Raw genomic sequence first — 19,318 nt, 5'->3', positions numbered from 1 at the left:
AAAAGGCCTCAGTTGCAGGCATTGGTAGTTGGAAGTTAGTACTGTGTGCACTACTAAAACAGTAAGAGCCAGGGAGATACGCGTGGAACACTGTCATTATCTGCTATTTTTAATCAATTAAAAAAAACTTTTATTTGAATTTTATTCATTATATTTAAAAAAACCTTGTAAACATAAAACTAATTATTAGCTCTTTTGTTTATATCTCTTAGAAAACTGTAAAACCTACCTATATCATAAATGAAGAGCAAATAAAATTGCAAACCAAGAAATTAACATTAATTTAATATGAAATCATGGTTTGCTAAAACTAAAATGCCACATAAAATTATGGATATGATACTGACTACTAAGACTTTTCTTAGTTTGTGTGCTTTCATTATATATGAAGACTCAGCTTTTCCTGCCATTTTTCTTTTCCTTTTTTTCGTAACAACTAAAGAACTCTCGTTCTATAGTGAACCATAAAATCATTTACTTTCACTTGGCTTGAATGCATTATTTATATATGAAGCCCTTCTCTGTTCTTTTCTTCTCCAACAATTAAGGTATTAGGATAACATAAACATAAATGCAAACACTGGAAGAGAAATTTAATAAAAATATGGAAGTTTTACATTTTCATAGATAACTTACATACTCTAATATGAGAAACAGTGTTGAGTTGAATTGTTAGTGAGGATTATATCCATTCTAAGAATTCTAAGTTGGTCACTATGGAAATTATGGTTACAGAATAGAATATGAATGGTATACTTCTTGACAATATATATAACATACATATTATATAATACAATATACACATTTATTTTAAAATATGTAAATATCAAAAACATTTTTCATATTAAGAATCTAAAGTTATCTTTAGGTATCTAAAAGTATCTAAATATTAATATATAAATAATAAGTTATAAATAAGATATCTAAAGATTCTAAGAATATCATAATAATACCATAAAGTTGAATATTACTCAAACTTCTTAAAGATTTTATTGTTGGCCAGATGCAGTGGCTCATGCCTGTAATCCCAGCACTTTGGGAGGCCAAGGCAGGTGGATCATTGGGTCTAGAGATCGAGACCATTCTGGCCAACATGGTGAAACTCCGTCCCTACCAAAAATACAAAAATTAGCTGAGTGTGGTGACTCACACCTGTAGTCCCAACTACTCAGGAGGCTGAAGCAGGAGAATTGCTTGAACCCAGGAGGTGGAGGTTGCTGTGAGCCAAGATAGAGCTACTGCACACCAGCCTGGAGACAGAGCAAGACTCCACCTAAAACAAAAGAAGAAAGATTTTATTGTTTTTCTTAATTTTCGAGTGATTTTTAAGGAGACATGTTTTACAATAAAGAAATATTAATCTCAAATTTGTCAATCCCTTCCGTTTTACTTCAGTATCTTTTTCTTTGGTGGAATTAAAATTAAATTGAATAATATTAATTTTGAAATAACAGGTACACTGTGATCCCTGGTTTTTGAAATTTTTTTTGTCTTCCTTCCTTCCTTCCATCCTTCCTTCCTTCCTTCCTTCCTTCCTTCCTTCCTTTTTTTGTTTTGGCTGAAATTATATTTACTTTAGGCTATTACTGTTTTGTAATGATGAGAATTGGGGGAATTTTAAATTTTCTTCAGTTTTTATTATTAACACATATTTTTACAAAAATTGGAAAAAGTGTTAGAAAATATAGTGCAATTAAACTTAATTTTCATTATTTTAAAAACTATTTCACAGCCTCTGTACTAATCTAAAGATCTAGACATAGTTTTAAACGAATCCGCCTTATCAACCAATCTGATTTCTAGAAACCAGCTGTTCCAGACACAAGCAATATTGCAAAATACATATCTATTTTATGTATTACATATATACTTTACATATTTAAAATAAATATATATATGTATTTTGCAAGGGTCAGGAAGCAGGTGTTTAATTAATCGAGAGTTTCTCTCTTCAACCTAAATAAATGGAAGAGTTTCCTTATTATTCTCTACCCATTTATGTTTAAAATCTATAACACCTTTATGGTTAAACCCATGGTTTAGGTCCCTGAAATTTAGGGTTATTATTAGTGCATTTCAATTTAACAAACAAGAGCCAGTGTGACCATGTGACAAGGTGATTATATTAGAAGGCACAGGAAACTAAGAAGTTAATCCTCTGTGTAGTTCTTGAAGTGAAGTGGAATGAAAATCAAAACCATAGAGAGAAAAAAGAAACTTTTAGAAAAAATATGACCTAAAACCTTAGATACTAATGATTTCTACTCCATGGGAAATTAACTGCCTTTGAAGTAAGGTTGATGTAAAAGTAATCACGGTTTTTGCATAATGGCAAACCCACAATTACTTTTGTGCCAACCTAATATAATGTCCTAATTATTTGCTAATAAATAGGCAACAAGGATCAAGAAACCTTCAACTCACCAACACCTAAAAAGTCCATATAACTAAAAGATTATTTTACTCAAAATCTAATGCCAACCTCAGCAACAACTGCAATTCCATCCCTTGGTTCAGCTGATTATGCTAGGTTATATTTAGCCACTGATGTTCACATGTTAGAACTTACTAAGATTCAGGCCTATTAAAAACAGGCTGGACAGGTTGTCTTGAGTCCGGGAGTTCAAGACCAGCCTTGGTAACACAGAGAGACCCTATCTCAAAAAGCACTCTTTTTTTTTTTTTTCCCCTGAGCAGTAGGTCTCAACACTGGGCTTAAAATATATATTCAGTAAACCATGCTGTAAGTAGATGTGTTTCACTTAGGCTTTATTGTTCCACGAACAGCACAGGCAGAGTAGATTTAAGCATAATTCTTAAGGGACCTAGAATTTTTGAAATGGTCAATGAGCACTGGCTTCAACTTTAAATCTCCAGCTGCTTTAGCCCCTAACAAGACAGCCTATCCTTTCAAGCTTTGAAGCTAGGCATTGATTTCTATCCATGAAAGTTCTGGATGGCATAGTTTTCCAATAGAAGGCTGTTTCATCTACCTTGAAAATCTGTTGTTTAGTGTAGCCACCTTCATCAGTGGTGATAGCTAGATCTTCTGGAGAACTTACTGTAGCTTCTATATCAGCACTTGCTCTTCACCTTGCACCTTAATGTTATGGCGATGACTTCTTTCCTTAAACCTCACGAACCAGCCTCTGCTAGCTTCCAACTTTTCTCGTGTAGCTTCCTCACCTCTCTCAGCCTTCATACAACTAAGGAGAGTTAGGGTGCTTCTGTGGATTAGGCTGTGGCTTAAGAGAATGTTGTAGCTGGTTTGATCTATCCAGACTGCTACAACTTTCTCCATTTCAGCAATAAGGCTGTTTTGCTTTCTTATCCTTTGTGTGTTCACAGGAGTAGCACTTTTAACTTCGTTCGAGAACTTTTTCTTTATATTCAAAACTTGGCTAGCTGATATAAGAGGCCTACTTTCGGCCTATCTTGCCTTTCGACATGCTGTCCTCACTAAGTTTAATCATTTCTAGCTTTTGATTTAAAATGGAAGATGTGTGACTCTTCCTTTCACCTGAACGCTTAGAGGCCATTGTAGGGTTATTAATTGGCCTAATTCCAGTATTGTTGTATCTCAGGGAATAGGGAGGCCAAGGAGAGGGAGAAAGATGGGGGAATGGCTGGTTGGTGGAGCACTCAGTACATACATGTATCCATTAAGTTCTCTGCTTTACACAGGTGTGGCTCATGGTTGCCCAAAACAACTTTAATAGTGACATCAAAGATCCCTGATTAGAGACCACCATCACAGATATATTACAATAAAAAAGTTTGAACTATTGAGAGAATTACCAAAATGTGACACAGAGACACAAAGTGAGTAAATGTTGGAAAAATGGTACTGATTGACTTGTTCAATGCAGAGTTGTCAAAACTCTTCAATTTGTAAAAATGTGGTACCTGTGAAGCACAATAAATCACGTGTAACAATACAAGATATGCCTGTGTTGATACACACATCATCATGGATGAATCTCAGAAATATGCTTTGTGAAAAAAGCCAGATCAAAAAAATGCCTGCATGCTGTATATGGAAAGGAGGGTGTGGATAGGGGTAGGAGTAAGGAACTACAAGGAGTGAGAGGAAATTTTTTTTCTTTAATTTTTGAGACAGAGCTTCACTCTCTGGTCCAGGCTGAAGTACAGTGGTGTGATCATGCTCACTGCAGCCTCAACTTTCTGGGCTCAAGTGATCCTCCCACTTCAGCCTCCACAGTAGCTGAAACTATAGGCATGTACCACCGTGTCTGGATTATTTTTTAAAAAATTATTTTATGGAGATGAGATCACACTATGTGGCCCACGCTGGTCTCGAACTCCTGAGCTCAAGCAATCCTGTCCCCTCGGCCTCCCAAAGTTGTTGGGATTACAGGCATGAGCCGCCACACTCGACCTAAGAAGAAACTTTGGAGGGTGATGAATCTATCACAATGAAGATAATGAACACCACTCTTTTCAATGTGGTCAGAATATCATGGATGTTTGCATGTGTCAAAGTGTACCAAACCACACACTTTAAACATATGCAGTACATCATATGCCAATAATACCTCAATACGATGAACCAGACTGAGGCTATAAGGAATGAAATAAAACTGATCTAGTAAGCAAAGTTATTGAAAAGTTATGGGATTAAATTGAGAGAGAGTTAGGAAAGTCCTTTGGGCAGGAATGTGGTGAACTAAGGAACACAGGAAGAACAATCATTATTCCTTGTGCTCTAGTGAGTTGAGACTTCACAATGTATCCGTTACAAAAGCAGCCACTCACCTGCAATCAACAAATGCTGTTGCCAACCCAGGAGTTTCATTATCTTTACATGCTATCTTGATCACCAAGTGTGAGTTCCACTAGTGCATTTGAAAGTCTCCTGGCTAAAGCATCATGTGCTTGGGCTTAAGAATTAATCTCATTTCTTTTCCCTCAGAATTCTGAGTCGACTGAGAAATAGACACAGATGTGGGGTTGAGTATTAGCTTTGACTTATTGTAACTGATTGGCAGACTTAGAGTCCAACACCTTCTCTTAGGATATAAATGTATCCTACCACCCCCTGGATGACTGCAGTTCTTCCCACAGCTCTCCAAAGCAGGGACAGTTGCAGCAAACTCACATTTTAAAAGTAGGTTCAGAGGGAGAGTGACGGAGTCTGTCTGTTCAAGCAGCAAAAATGTCACTGAGAGAGCTACTTGAAGAAATGTTTGGAATTGTAGGAGTTTATTGTCATTATAGACAGGAAGCTAATGATGAACTAGGAATATTTAGAAAGCACCACTATAGGAAGTGTACTCTAGTGCAAAGAGTTTTACCTTGATTGTTTTTCCTTCACACAGACGGAAAAGTCACACAGTGCAAAGTGACCACTTCAACACTGAACCAAGATTAGGAGGCATAGTTTTGAATCACCAACTGTTCTCTGTAAATAAATCGGTGAGTTAGTATTCGGGTACAAGTTCTTTTTTTTTTTTTTTTCCCCTACACTGGTACCAACACTAATCTCAGTACAGTTTTTTTCTTTTGATACCTGTTCATAAAATCATCTTTAACAAACTGAATTATATCTTCTCCTGTATTTGCAGGACAAATAAAGATGACCAAACTAATTAAACACATATTACGTATTTACTTTTTTTTTTTTTTTTTGAGACAGAGTCTCACTCTGTCACTGGAGCTAGAATGGAACGGTGCGATCTTGGCTCACTGCAACCTCCACCTCCCAGGTTCAAGCAATTCTCATGCCTTAGCCTCCTCAGTAGCTGAGACTACAGGCATGCGCCACCATGCCCAGCTAATTTTTGTATTTTTAAGAGAGCCGGGTTTCACCGTGTTAGGCAAGCTGGTCTTAAACTCCTGACCTCAAGTGATCCACTGGCCTTGGCCTCCCAAAGTGCTGGGATTACAGGCATAAGCCACTGCATCCAGACCTCACATATTATATACTTCAATTTAAAAATGAGTGTTATGTTTCTGTTTCATAATACAGTGGGATACTTTTGTGTGTCTGCTTATTTTTCCTTAATACTATTCTGATGATAACCATACTCAACGCATCTAAAAAAGCAGGAAAGATAACAGGAAAAATATCAGGCTGGGCGTCGTGGCTCCTTCCTGTATTGCTAGCACTTTGAGAGGCTGAGGTGGGCGGATCACTTGAGGCCAGGAGCTCAGGACCAGCCTGGCCAACATGGCAAAACCCCGTCTCTGCTAAAAATACAAAAATTAGTTGGACTTGGTGGCATTACAGCCTGGGCAACAGAGCAAGACTCTGCCTCAAAAACAAAAACAACAACAAGAAAAAGAACAGATGAAAAATATTAAAAACATTAAACGAGATAGAAAGTTGTTTAAATGATCCAAATAAAAGGCAGAGATTATAAATTAGATTAAAATTAAGTCCCAACTATGTGCCGTCTACAAAAAAATCTACTTTAAATGTGAAAATTCACATATGCTAATAGTAAAAAGATGAAAAATAGTATAGTACATAAACACAAATGACCAAAATATCTAGAATGGCTATAGTAATATCAGATAGGATAGAGAGAACAAAAAATTTAGCAGCCATAAAAAGACATGGTCCATAATGAAAACGATGACAGTTTATAAAGAGAGCATAAATCTCCTATATGTCCACGAGCATAATAAAGAGTGTCAAAATACACAAAGCATAAAACCAAGGAGCTGAAAAGTAAAGTAGGTAAGTCCACAGTTACAGCTGGATATTTCAGCCCTCATTTTCTTACAGAGCAAATAGACAACAAAATCAATAAAGACATAAAAAATTTGAACAAAGCTATAACCTGACTTCAACAGATTTTGTGGAATACTCTACCCACAAATTGCAAAGTACACATTCTTTTCCAAGGTACCCAGATATTTTCAAAGATGTGCCGTATTGAAACCATACACATTACATTCTCTGTTAGCAATATAATTAAATTAGTAATAAAGATAAAAATATCTAGAAAATCTTCAAATGTGAAAATTAAAGAGCACAATCAAAAATAACTGTAGGTTGAAGAAAAATATCACACAGGAAATTAGAAAGCATTTTTGAATTGTATGAAAATGAAAATACCTGTTGAAAATCATGTGACACAGTTCGGAAAATGCTCAGAGATAAATTCATAGAATTAAATTCTTATATCAGAAAAGAAGAAAGATCTCATACCAAAATTCTATGCCTCTACTACAATAAACTAGAAAATGAAGAAATTAAATTCAAATAATAAACAATAGAATAATAAAGAAAATAGAAGAAACCAATAAAATGAAATTTAGAAAAGAGCAAAAAATAAGAAATAAAACCCAAACTGGCTCTTTGAAAACATAAAAAAATCATTAGTTACAATGATTAGAATAGAGAAGATGGAGAGTAAAAGCAATGGGAAGATAGAAACTGAATACACGAATTGCAAATATTAGAAATGAACAAGAGATCAATTCCTACAAATTATAAAATGTTAAAATGATAAGGGACTCTTATGAACAACCATATGCCAATAAATTTGTCAATTTAGCTGTAATAGAATATTTCATATGAGGATTCAAAGTACTGCATGTAAGCAAGATGGCAGATGAGGAGGTCCCAGCCCTTGTAACTCCCAACCCACAAACAACTTTACAACCATCCACAGATGAGAATCAGTCTGAGAGCTCTGGAGTCCAGTAAAGAAGCTGCAGCAACCAGTGAAGCAGAAAAAATTGAGGATAACTGCAGAGAAAGAGGTAGAAAGAACAGTCTAATTTTACTTGCATTACTCCGTTCTTCAGACTAACAAAGCTCAGCACTGAGAGGAACCCACCGGCTGCAAGTTCCCCAGTGGGAGAAAAGCAGAGCAAGAAAATCACTGAGGACCTCATCTGGCTTAGCCATTGCCACTGTGTCCAGAGTTGATTCCTTCCAGTGGGTTCATGGTCTTGTTGACTTCAAGAATGAAGCCGCAGACCATCGTGGTGAGTGTTACAGCTCTTAAAAGTGGCAAGGACCCAAGGAGTGAGCAGCAGCAAGATTTGTTGTGAAGAGCAAAAGAACATAGCTCCCACAGCGCAGAAGGGGACCCCAGCAGGTTGCTGCTCCTGGCTTGGGTGGCCAGCTTTTATTCCCTTATTTGCCCCCACCTGTGTCCTGCTGATAGTTCCATTTTACAAAGTGCTAATTGGTCCATTTTACAGAGAGTTGATTGGTTCATTTTACAGAGAGCTGATTGGTCTATTTTACAAACCTCTGGCTAGCCACAGAGCACTGATTTGTGCGTTTATACAGAGTACTGACTGGCACATTTTACAAACCTCTAGCTAGCCACAGAGTGCTGATTGGTGTGTTTTTACAGAGCACTGATTGGTGCATTTTACAAACCTCTTGCTAGCTACAGAGCACTGATTGGTGCATTTTACAATCCCTTTGTTAGACAGAAAAGTTCTCGAAGCCTCCACTGGACCCAGGAAATCCAGCTGGCTTCACCTCTCACTGTGGTCCCAGATCCCTGCAGCCCTCACTGCTGAGGGTGCAGTCTTTGCTCATGTGAGCTTCAGCTGCTGGAGTCACTCAAAACCCATGTTGCTGCACTTCCCTGACACTGAAGTTCTTGACCTCTCCCTAATTTTGACAGCTGGCACCACTGTACAACCCCAGAACTACTGACCTCGTGCACCCACTGAACTAGCATTGCCATGCCTCTCTGAACCTGCCATCACCACAAAATTTATATAGCCTGTGCCCTCAAGTCCATCACAGGTTAAGGTCTTTCTCTACTGAAACTATCTGTAAAGTCTGAAAGAAATGCTTGCTGCTTCTTCGAATGTGCAGACACCAACACAAGGCTATAAGTTACACTAAAAATCAGGGAAACATGAAACCACTGAAGGAACATAATACATTTTCAGTAACCAACCTCAAAGAAATGGAGATACATGAATTGCCTGCCTGACAAATAATTCAAAATAATTGTTTTAAAGTTCAGCAAGCTGCAATGGGAACATAAATAGATAAATCAGCCATTTAAGGCAAACAGTATGTGAACAAAATGATAACTTCTACAAGAGATAAAGGTCATAAAAAAGTCCCAAACAGAATTTCTGGAACTAAAAAATACAATGACTGAAATGAAAAATGCAATGGAGCTTCTAAAGCAATCAAGCAGAAGAAAGAAATAGTAAACTCAAAGGCAGGTCATTTGAAATTATTCAGAGAAGAAACAAAAAAATAAAAAAGAAGGAAGAAAGCCTATGCGAGTTAGGTGACATGATAATTAAAATCAGTATATGAATAATGGAGTTCCCAAAGGAGAAGAGAGAGAAAGAAGCAGAAAGCTTATTGAAAGAAATAATGACTGACAACTTCTCAAATTTGGAGAAAGAAATAGATATTCAGATTCAAGAAGCCCAAAGGACCCCACACAGAGTTTTTGAATTTTGAAAACAACAAGAGAAAAGTAACTCCTCATATAGAAAGGAACCTCCATAAGATTATCAGTGGATTTCTCCTGAGAAAGTGGGAGAGAGTTCAAGAGACAGTGGGATGATATATTCAAAGTACTGAATGAAAAAAACCCTGCCATCCAAAAGTACTATACCTGGAAAAGCTATCCTTTTAAAATTAAAGAGAGAGAAAATCTTTCCCAGACAACAAAAACTGATGGAATTCATCATCCCTAAACCTTCCTTACAACCTAAGCTGAAGAGAGTTCTTAAAATTGAAATAAAAACATGCTAAATATCATATACGTAAGCATATGAAAGCATACATCTCACAGGTAAAGGTAAATATATAGTAACATAATACTGTAATAATGGTGCATAAACTAATGTTAACTCTAATATAAAAGTTAAAAGACAAAAGTATTACAAATAACTATAACTATAAAATTTGTTCATGGATATGCAATATAAAAGGAAGTGAACTCTAACTGCAATAACACAGACTGGGTGGGTGAAGTGGAAATGTAGAGTTTTTTAATGTGATTGAAGTTGTTATAAATTTATATGGGTGGTTATAACATAATTACAAGATATTTATGCAAACCTCATGCTAACCACAAAAAACTGTGACATATACACAAACAATAACGAGACAAAAGGAAAATCATTACATATATCATCCAATAGGAAAGGAAGACAATGAGAGAAGAAACCTAACCGCTGCCAAACAACTGAATGACACTAGTAAGTCCTTATATATTAATAATTAATTTAAATGTAAATATATTAAACTCCCCAGTCAAAAAGCATAGCGTCTCTAAATGGATAAAATACAAGATCAAGAGATACACTTTCTGTGAGACTCACTTTAGGTGTAGGCACACATAAGCTGACAGTGAAAAAATGGAAAAAGATATCCTATGCCATTGGTAACCAAAATAAAGCAGGAGTGGCTATATTTGTATCATAGGAAATAGACTTTTCCTCAAAAACTGTTACTAGAGACAAAAAAATTATATGGTGATAAAAAGGTCAAATCAGCAGGAAGATATAATAATGTACACACACCCAATATCAGAACACCTAAAAATGTAAAGCAAAGATTGATAGATCTGAAGGGAGTAATAGACAGAAAAACAATAATGTGAGACTACTTCAATACTCCACTTATAATAATGGATAATCTATCTAGACTCAAAAAAATCAGAAATGAAAGAAAAGACATTACAATGGATACCTCAGAAATTTAAAAGATCATAAGGAGCTATTATGAATTATACATCAACAATTTAGACAACCTAGAAAAAAAAGGATAAATTGCAAGAAATATGAAACATACCAAGACTGAATCAAGAAGAATTGGAAAGTTGGAAGATACCAATAACAAATAAGGAGTTTGAATGAGTAATCAAAAAGTTTTCATAACAAAGAAAAGCCTAGGACCAGGTGGCTTCACTGATAAATTCCATGAAACATTTAAAATATTAACAGCAATCCTTCTCAAACTCTTCCAGAACATGAAAAAAGAAGGATCACTTCCAAACTCATTTTATGAGACTGGCATTACCCTTATACCAAAGACAAACAAAGCCACCACAAGAAAAGAATGCTACAGGCTAGTACCTCCGATGAACTTACATGTAAAAATCCTCAATAAAATACTGCCAATTCTAATTCATCACCATTTTAAAAGAATCATACACTCTGACCAAGTGTGATTCATTGCTAAGATGCAAGGATAGTTCAACATACTCAAATCAATCAATGTGATATATCCCATTAACAGAGTGAAGGATAAAAATCACATGATCATCTTGATAGATGCAGAAAAAGCTTTTGACAAAATTCAACACTCTTTCATGATAAAACCTCTCAACACATTATATATAGAAGGAATTTACCTAAACATAATAAAGGCCATATAAGAAAAAACTGGAACGCACATTACACTTAATGATGAAAGATGGCAACTTGTTTACTAAAATTAGAAACAAGAAAAGGATGTTCACACTATTCATTTCTATTCAACATAGTACTGGAAGTCCTTGCCAGTGCAATTAGACAAGAAAAAGAAATGAAAGCCTTCTGAATTGTAAAGGAAGAATTAAAATAATCTCTCTCTGCAGACAACATGATCATATATATACAAAACTCAAAAATTAAATACACATATACACACAGGTTAGAACTAATGAATAAATTCCTCACTGACTCAAGAAGGTTAAACACAGTTTCTTATCAAATGCATGCTATACAAAAAGCCACCTTCAGTATTAATGAAGAGACAGAAATTGTATGTATCAAAGAACTAAATGGAAATTCCTAAAATTAAAAGTATAGTAACCAAAGTAAAAAGTTTCATAGAGAAGAATAGAATATTTGAACAGACAGAAGAAAGAATAAACAAACTTGAAGACAAGTTATTAGAGAGGACACAACGTGGAGAACGGAAAGAAAAAAAAAGAAAAATTCAAAGTGCCTCTGAGAAATACGTGGCCTACTATCAAGCAGTGAATGGCAATATTTTCTCCCTTTTGAAAATATCGCCAACAAACAGCTGTTTGAATATTATTTCTATTCAGTTATCTGTTTTTGCTTTCTCTGGAACTCCAATATTAGGATTGTTAGAACTGTTCATGTATTCCATACACTTCTTGCTTTCTTATTTCTATGCTTTTTTTCTGTGTGCTTTGGGGTGGGGATTTTTCCATTGGCCTGTCTTCCAGTTAAATTCTATAATCTGACCTGTACAATATACTGTTCATCCACTGAGTTCTTATAATAAATTGTGATTTCTAGTTCCAAAATATCCATTTGATAATTTCCACTTCACTGAGGAAACTCTACATTCTCTTTTACATTTTGTACATTTTTCTCTTATTTTAAAATTTATTTATCATAGTCATTTTTTCATGTGTCTGGATTCTCTCGACACTATTAAAAATTTCTCCTTTTTTCCCCCCTTTTCTCTATTTACGGGTAATAATTATTTTACTCTTAACATGAATATAAATGTTTTATTGTATGCAGGAAATTGTGTAGAAAAAAACTGTAGAAGCTCTAGCTGTCTTCACTAGAGATTTTCTCCTCTTTCTTCTGTTAGAAAGATAGCATGAGGAGATGATTACCTAAACCAGTCATGGACCGAACTAGGTCACTGGTAAATGAGTTTTTTATTAAGTCTTGGACTAACTCTCTTTTTGTAATACTGCTCAGGCCTGGGTCTACTAGACCCTCATCTAGGAGTCTACCTGACTCTATTTCCTCAGCTTTGAAAGATGATGGGGACGAATCACTATCACTCAAAGGTTTCCACCCCAGCTGTCCAGCCTTTTGCTGCATGAAAGTTCAAAATCAGATAAGCATCTTAAAGAGACAGTACATACGCTGGAGACAAACCTATGTCTTTTGTCCAAAATGTAACATGATTTTAGTGAACTATTCTTTTTGAGAAAATGCAAGCTAGCTCACCAGCATCCCACAACATCCTCAAATTCAACAAATGTGACTTGGGGGAAAATTGTTGCAAATTGAAGGTTCTAAAATGTCTAGTGTATGAAATTAATCCTGTGTAGTAATTAAGAGGATTGGTGGGTTCTTCTCTCGGCAGAGGTCCTCCGATTGAGCTAAGCCTAATCCTCACTTCACATCCAACATCAGCAAGCAAACCGGAGGAAGAAACAGCTGGCGACACTCAACTCATTTCACAATTGCTTTCCATGCCTGAAATTTAGTTTATCTAGTCCTCCTTGTTGCTACAGCTCTCTGATGGCTTTAAAATGTGATTTTTAGAGTTTAATTGGGATTTCCCAGTTTTTTTTTTACCCTAGAGGAAACATGATTTGCTAAAATTTATTACATCCTACATAGAATTGTAAGCATCTTCTTTATCCTATTTTATAATCAAAGTTGCAAAGGAGTTGAGTGGCAAGCGTTAATATGCTCTTTTCAGATTTTGAAGAAATAGAAGGTGATGGTGAGAAAAATTCCAAACTTTCTGATATCTGACTCCTTTCTCTGTTCTGTGTTGCACCAAGGTAGGTACTGTATCTCATAGAGTTCAGACACAAAATGGGAAACCACACCACTGAGATAGCCACGGATTACTAACAAGCTATAGCTCTCATGACTAGAGTGGAGATCAAATGGAAGAGATTGGAGTTATTGGAACCTAAAGCTGTGGAAAAGGTCCACTGGTTCTAGGACTCCAACCTTGGAGGAGAGGATCCAACCAACTTGGGGTTGTAACCTTTGAAATTTGGTGTAGGGCTCAAAGGCCTGGGACTCAGAACTCTGAGTGTAAATTGTTTGTAACTGTGTTGGTATCTCTGGAGCTGGCAATACTGTTGGTTCTGGGAGTTCCTAAATACATACAAAAAATAATGCACAGACTGAAAACTACTGCTGCTGCCAAGGTAAAAGCTGTTACTGTGGCAACACTGACATAAACAGGAATCAAACCGTTCGCTTAGGTTTCCAGTCTCTCTCGTTCCTCTGTTGACAGAAATGAATACGAAGAGGACTGGCAAAGAATTGCGATTTGTGGGTTCCCATTTTCCATGGGCCAAAGCACAGTAGGGACAGGAAGAGGGCTTAGAATTGAGACCTAGCAAGTTCACACACACACACACACACACACACACACACACACACCCTCCGCATCCACAAACCGTGTCTTTGCTCAGAAAAAACAAAGAGACAAGTTCCAAGAAAATTGTTTAAAATTATGAAAACTAGAAATACACTGGGAATTACCTTTCTTTAATGGAGATTGTTAATCCTGAAACATAATAGATCTCTGGGTTTTTCCGTCGGTGGCCTCTGGCACGGGCAATAACATTTCTACTGCCAGGACACTAAAAATTAATACACGGGATATTTCATTAGGTATTGAGTTTCTTTTCTGAAATTGTAAACATTTCCTATTCTGTCTCAGATGGAGTCTGAATGCTTTTCTTTCTCAGGTGAAGTATGAACATTTTGCTCTCCTTTCTGATGTGGTTTTTGCCTCCTGCTAAGCAACATTAACAAGTGTAAACACACACAGGAATTAATAAAAGTAGTATCAACAAAATTTTCTTGCGCAACCATAAGTTTTGTCTTTTTCCTAGGGGATGGCATGGCACTGTCAACACTTCCTCCTGTGCCTTTTAACAGGCAGTAGGGTGGGGCCCACTTACAGTTGCAATGAAGCTGATGTTTATTGTTGCAGATGCCTCTCATATTACAGGTCTTAGGAGAGCAAGTACTTTCCTCAAATGGCAGAGGGACACACTTCCTACGTGTACACACATGTTTTGAACCACAGTCTGTGCCATCTTTCACTTCACCAATATCAGGTATGGTCATTCCAAAATGGTAGTCAGTACTCCAGCAGTTGATGCCACTGAAGTGAGCCCAGTGCATAGCAGAATGAGCTCTCAACATGGGAATCTCTGTCACATTCTCACACTGAACTCTCCCACACAAGATATCTGAAATATTACATCTTACATATTTAGTGTTATCGAAACCACAGTGGCCAAACGGTCACCATGGGTGTTCACCCTGTAGCAACTCTGATTTGCACTCTTGGCTACCTTGCCAAAAATGTGTCTACACTGTCCATCACGGTTCCTACATCCCTTTTGATAGCAGTAGCCACTGTCTATGCAGTTGAGGCCATCCTGCACACACACATCTTCTGGACAATTTATGCGAAGTTCCCTTGTACCATTCTGGAAGCTCACATTCATTGTGCTTTCCTCTACACAAGTGGTCTGATGGAAGGAACTGGCAGTCTTTGCAACAAAGCCCAAAAGTGCAAGCAGCTGCAGGTTTCAGAGTACAGTCTGCCAAACAACACAGATCTTTTGTACACAAGGATAAGGATCCACAGTCACACTCCTCTCCTTCCTTAACCACACCATTCCCGCCATACTTGTGTGTGAAGATGTTCTCTGGATTTGGCAAACCACGCAAATAGTTCGCTTTCACAGTGGTTGCAAACAACATCTCATAAGAGCAGTTGCTGAATCTATATATGATGTTTACTGTTGGAGACATTATGCATATTTTCTCCCCACATGTACATGGGCTTCTATCATGTGGCGTACCCCAAGTATGGCCAAACTCACGTGCCGTAATGCATGCAAATCTAAGCATTTGGTCATCCAGGAAACTAACAACTCGACAATTACCAGCAAGAGTACATCCTGTTCCGAGATAGGATAAGCCAGCAAATCTACCATATCCTCTCTTTACAATAAGATGTACAGCATCATGTTTTATGCGGGAATTTAAGCTGACCTTCTTCCATTTGCAAAATTCTGGCAGGACTGCATCTAGGTCATTTATTGCTGTGGGGTTTCCTTCAATCCAAATCTTGATTCCAAGTAAACCATATCAACTTCTACTGAAGAACAAAAGGCATCTAAATCATTGATAATAAGGCTTACATCCCTTTGCACCTTTGAAATATTCCTTTTCTGATAAAGGAATCGTGTGTGGTCTACCACCACTGCCAGTTCAAGAAGCCGTCTGTGGGTCCACTAGCCCTCGTAGATGCTTTGCATCAGAGTGGAATTATCACTCTCTTGAAACTTCAATTGTCATGCTATTTCTTCTTCTGTTAATCCACAGCTTAAGGGTGAGAATTGCGTCTCCTTGCTATCTAGCTTATATACCAGATGTTCAAATGTGGCAGAAAGCCTTTGGGCCTGATTTCATAAACAACATCATTTACTCGTGCTATTCCTTGAAAGCCCCCAAAACAGGTGCTAAGAGCAACCAGGGACTCTGGGTCCCCTTCCATATAACCATAGTAGTAGCAATCACTTTGGACAAAAGGCTGGTTCTCAAGGAGAGCACCCTCATCAGTGTAGGTGAACACAGAGAGGTATCTGGATACCAGATTGCTCTTGGCCTTCATGTGGACAATGTGTCTCTGTTCTCCAAAGCACAGGTTATATGACAGTCAACCTGGAGCCTTTATGTTTCTACCAATGCCAGTTACCCTGACAGATATCACCACTTCTGGGGGGCTGTGGTATTGACAGTGCACAATCTGAGGCCATCCAGAAAGGAACAGAAACACTCTCAGCCAGAGCAGGAAGAGAGTGGTCCTCACCTGCACCAGGGGATCACCTACAGCCATTGTGGAACCACCATGATGGAGCTATATGGATGAGATCACAGGAGGGCAGGGCAGGAGGCACTGTTGGTGTCTCCCTCTCTTTGAGTCATTTGTATGCAGCGCTGACCTTCACAGTCTGTCTTCTGGCAGACTCAACCCATCAGAGCAGCAGCACTAAATGAAAAAACAAGAAGGACAGGGACAATGGTGATGTTATGAACAGGCCATGGTAGAGGACAAAAGCAGGGTATGGGAGAAAATGAATTAATGTTTGACTCAAGACATGACTCAATATACTGTCTTGGATTTGCTCTTACATTTTGGGGAGGCAGAGTCAGACTTGGTGGACAAAAGAATGACAATTGGCCACAGGCTGATAATTTCTGAACCTAGACGAAGGGTACATGGATTCATTACATTGTTCTCTAAATCTACATCTCTGTGTGTGTGTGTGTGTGTGTGTGTGTGTGTGTGTGTACATTTCCATAATAAATAAAGTACAAGGGTCTTAAGGAAAAAAGAAACATATTTCTTGTTTCGAATCTTGATTTTTGGATTCTTTCTTTTGATAATAAATTATGTAGTTACATTATGCAGGAGAGATACACAAAAACCACCTATTTTTATTTGTATAGTCCCTAATACATACTCCCATGCAACAAATCATTACCTGTTCCATCTTCATCTAATCTTGTCAAACCCCAAAGTTTCAAAGTATCAATTGTCCTTCAAAAATAGTAGCATCACCAGGAGCAGTGGCTCATGCCTGGAATCCCAGCATATTGGGAGGCTGAAGTGGATGGATCACTTGAAGCCAGGAGTTTGAGACTAGCCTGGGCAACATGGCAAAACCTGGTCTCTACAAAAAACAAAAACAAAAATTACCAGTGCATGGTGGTGTGTGCCTGTGGTCCTAACTTCTCAGGAGGCTGAGGTGGGAAGCTCTCTTGAGCCTGGGAGGTGGAGGTTGCAGTGAGCTGAGATCACACCACTGCACTCCAAAAAAAAAAAAAAAAAAAAAAAAAGTAGTATCTACTGTAATGGATACCCTCATTCAATTCGATAAAACAATAAACAATGGTGGAATTGGAGGGGCGACTACCTTGGGTTGATTATACTCTTAAGGAAAATAATGCTTTTCAAGGCTTCTGGTCATAGAAAATGGAAATGAAGTCAAATTAGCTGTGAACATAATAGCTGGAGGGGACAATACTGAAGGCAAAATTAAGTGCCTTCAGAAATGAAAAGGATCTCACTGAACTCCCAGTGGAGGGAAGAAAGCTTTGCGAAAGTTGATATTGTTATACCTGGGCAAAGGCATCAAAATTTCTGGCACTTTTGGAATTATAAAATGCCCAGCTCCTGGGATCCACCCTGAAATGTATTTGTGTCATAAAAAATATAAATATACATAACCTGGACAACATGGTGAAACTCTGTCTCTACAAAAAATACAAAAAATTAGCCAGGTGTGGTGGCGCATGCCTGTAGTCCGGCTACTCAGGAGGCTGAGGTGGGAGGATCACCTGAACCTGAGAGGTTGGGGCTGCAGTGAGCCATGATAGCGCTACTGCGCTCCAGCATGGGTGATAGAGCAAGACCTTGTGTCAAAAGAAAAAGAAAAAAATATATATATACCCTTATATCATATAAAATATTATCTCAATAATACAAACATATTATCACATATTTGTGAAAATGAGAAGCCTGGTGCTATCACAGTGCCTGGCTAGCAATACTGCTTTGTTGCATTGTTCTTGAATAAAATATTAGTAAAACCACATAATGTGCAGACCTTATACTGCACACTTGGCAGACATAAATGAATGCTACTCGGCTCTATAAGTTAATGATCTGTAACATAGGTTTAGGCGGAGTGTTAGGGTGAAGATGCACTTAAGAATCTGTAAAGTTGCCTTCGATATTTTACATATAAAATGCCTATTTTCATTTATCTAGTGAGAGTGTTTACAGTCTTCATCAGATCCCTAAAGTAACGAGATTATTAGAGTAATGAGAGTTAAAACTACTAGCCTAGTTGGGGGGAATGAAACACAGAGGAAAGCGAAATCTGCTCTGAGAGATCTAAAGCACACTGATCAAATACCGTTTCCCATCACAGGTAATACAAAAATGAAAGGTTCCAGATTTAGCACCTATCATCTCCTGGACCCGGACTCCTTTCTCCTTAAATATTCTTTTATCTCGATTCAAAGTTCTTTGACCACTTCTGTCTAGAATCATTTTCCTGTCACTTTATGGAAACTTCCTTTGATGAAAAACAACAACAATCTCTCCTCTCTTCATGCTTCTTTACAGAGAGCTCATTATTGCTATTTAATTTTACAAAAACGTAGAGCTCAACAATGTGAAACCCAGCAAAAGGGAAGTTTTCCATTCCCAGTATCCCCCTATGCCCTATAGACCAGATGTTTGATTGTAATTTGACTTGGTTACAGAAGCCACTTCCAAGTCACCAAACTGGCAGCTATCTCATTATACCATTATTTACCTTTCTTCCTTATAATACTAACCTCCCAGATCAATCCTGCACTAACCTCAAAGAAAGTCACGTCTCATTTACTATTTCCTTCTCCACTGGTAATCTCATTCACTCCTTTCTGTGTTGAACAAGAATGTGGACAACCCATACAGCGCCCAATATGTTTCACCTTTACAACTCACCTTCAATGATCTTTAGCCATCGACCTACAGCCATGACCTGTATTGTATTATCATCTACAACCATCCTGACTCTTACATATTAAACAGAGAACC

This window comes from Chlorocebus sabaeus, chromosome 8 (genome assembly GCF_047675955.1).
Source record: "Chlorocebus sabaeus isolate Y175 chromosome 8, mChlSab1.0.hap1, whole genome shotgun sequence".
In the NCBI taxonomy this organism is placed as follows: Eukaryota; Metazoa; Chordata; class Mammalia; order Primates; family Cercopithecidae; genus Chlorocebus; species Chlorocebus sabaeus.
The sequence above is the reverse complement of the archived record's forward strand: the minus strand, read 5'-3'. Positions refer to the sequence as shown.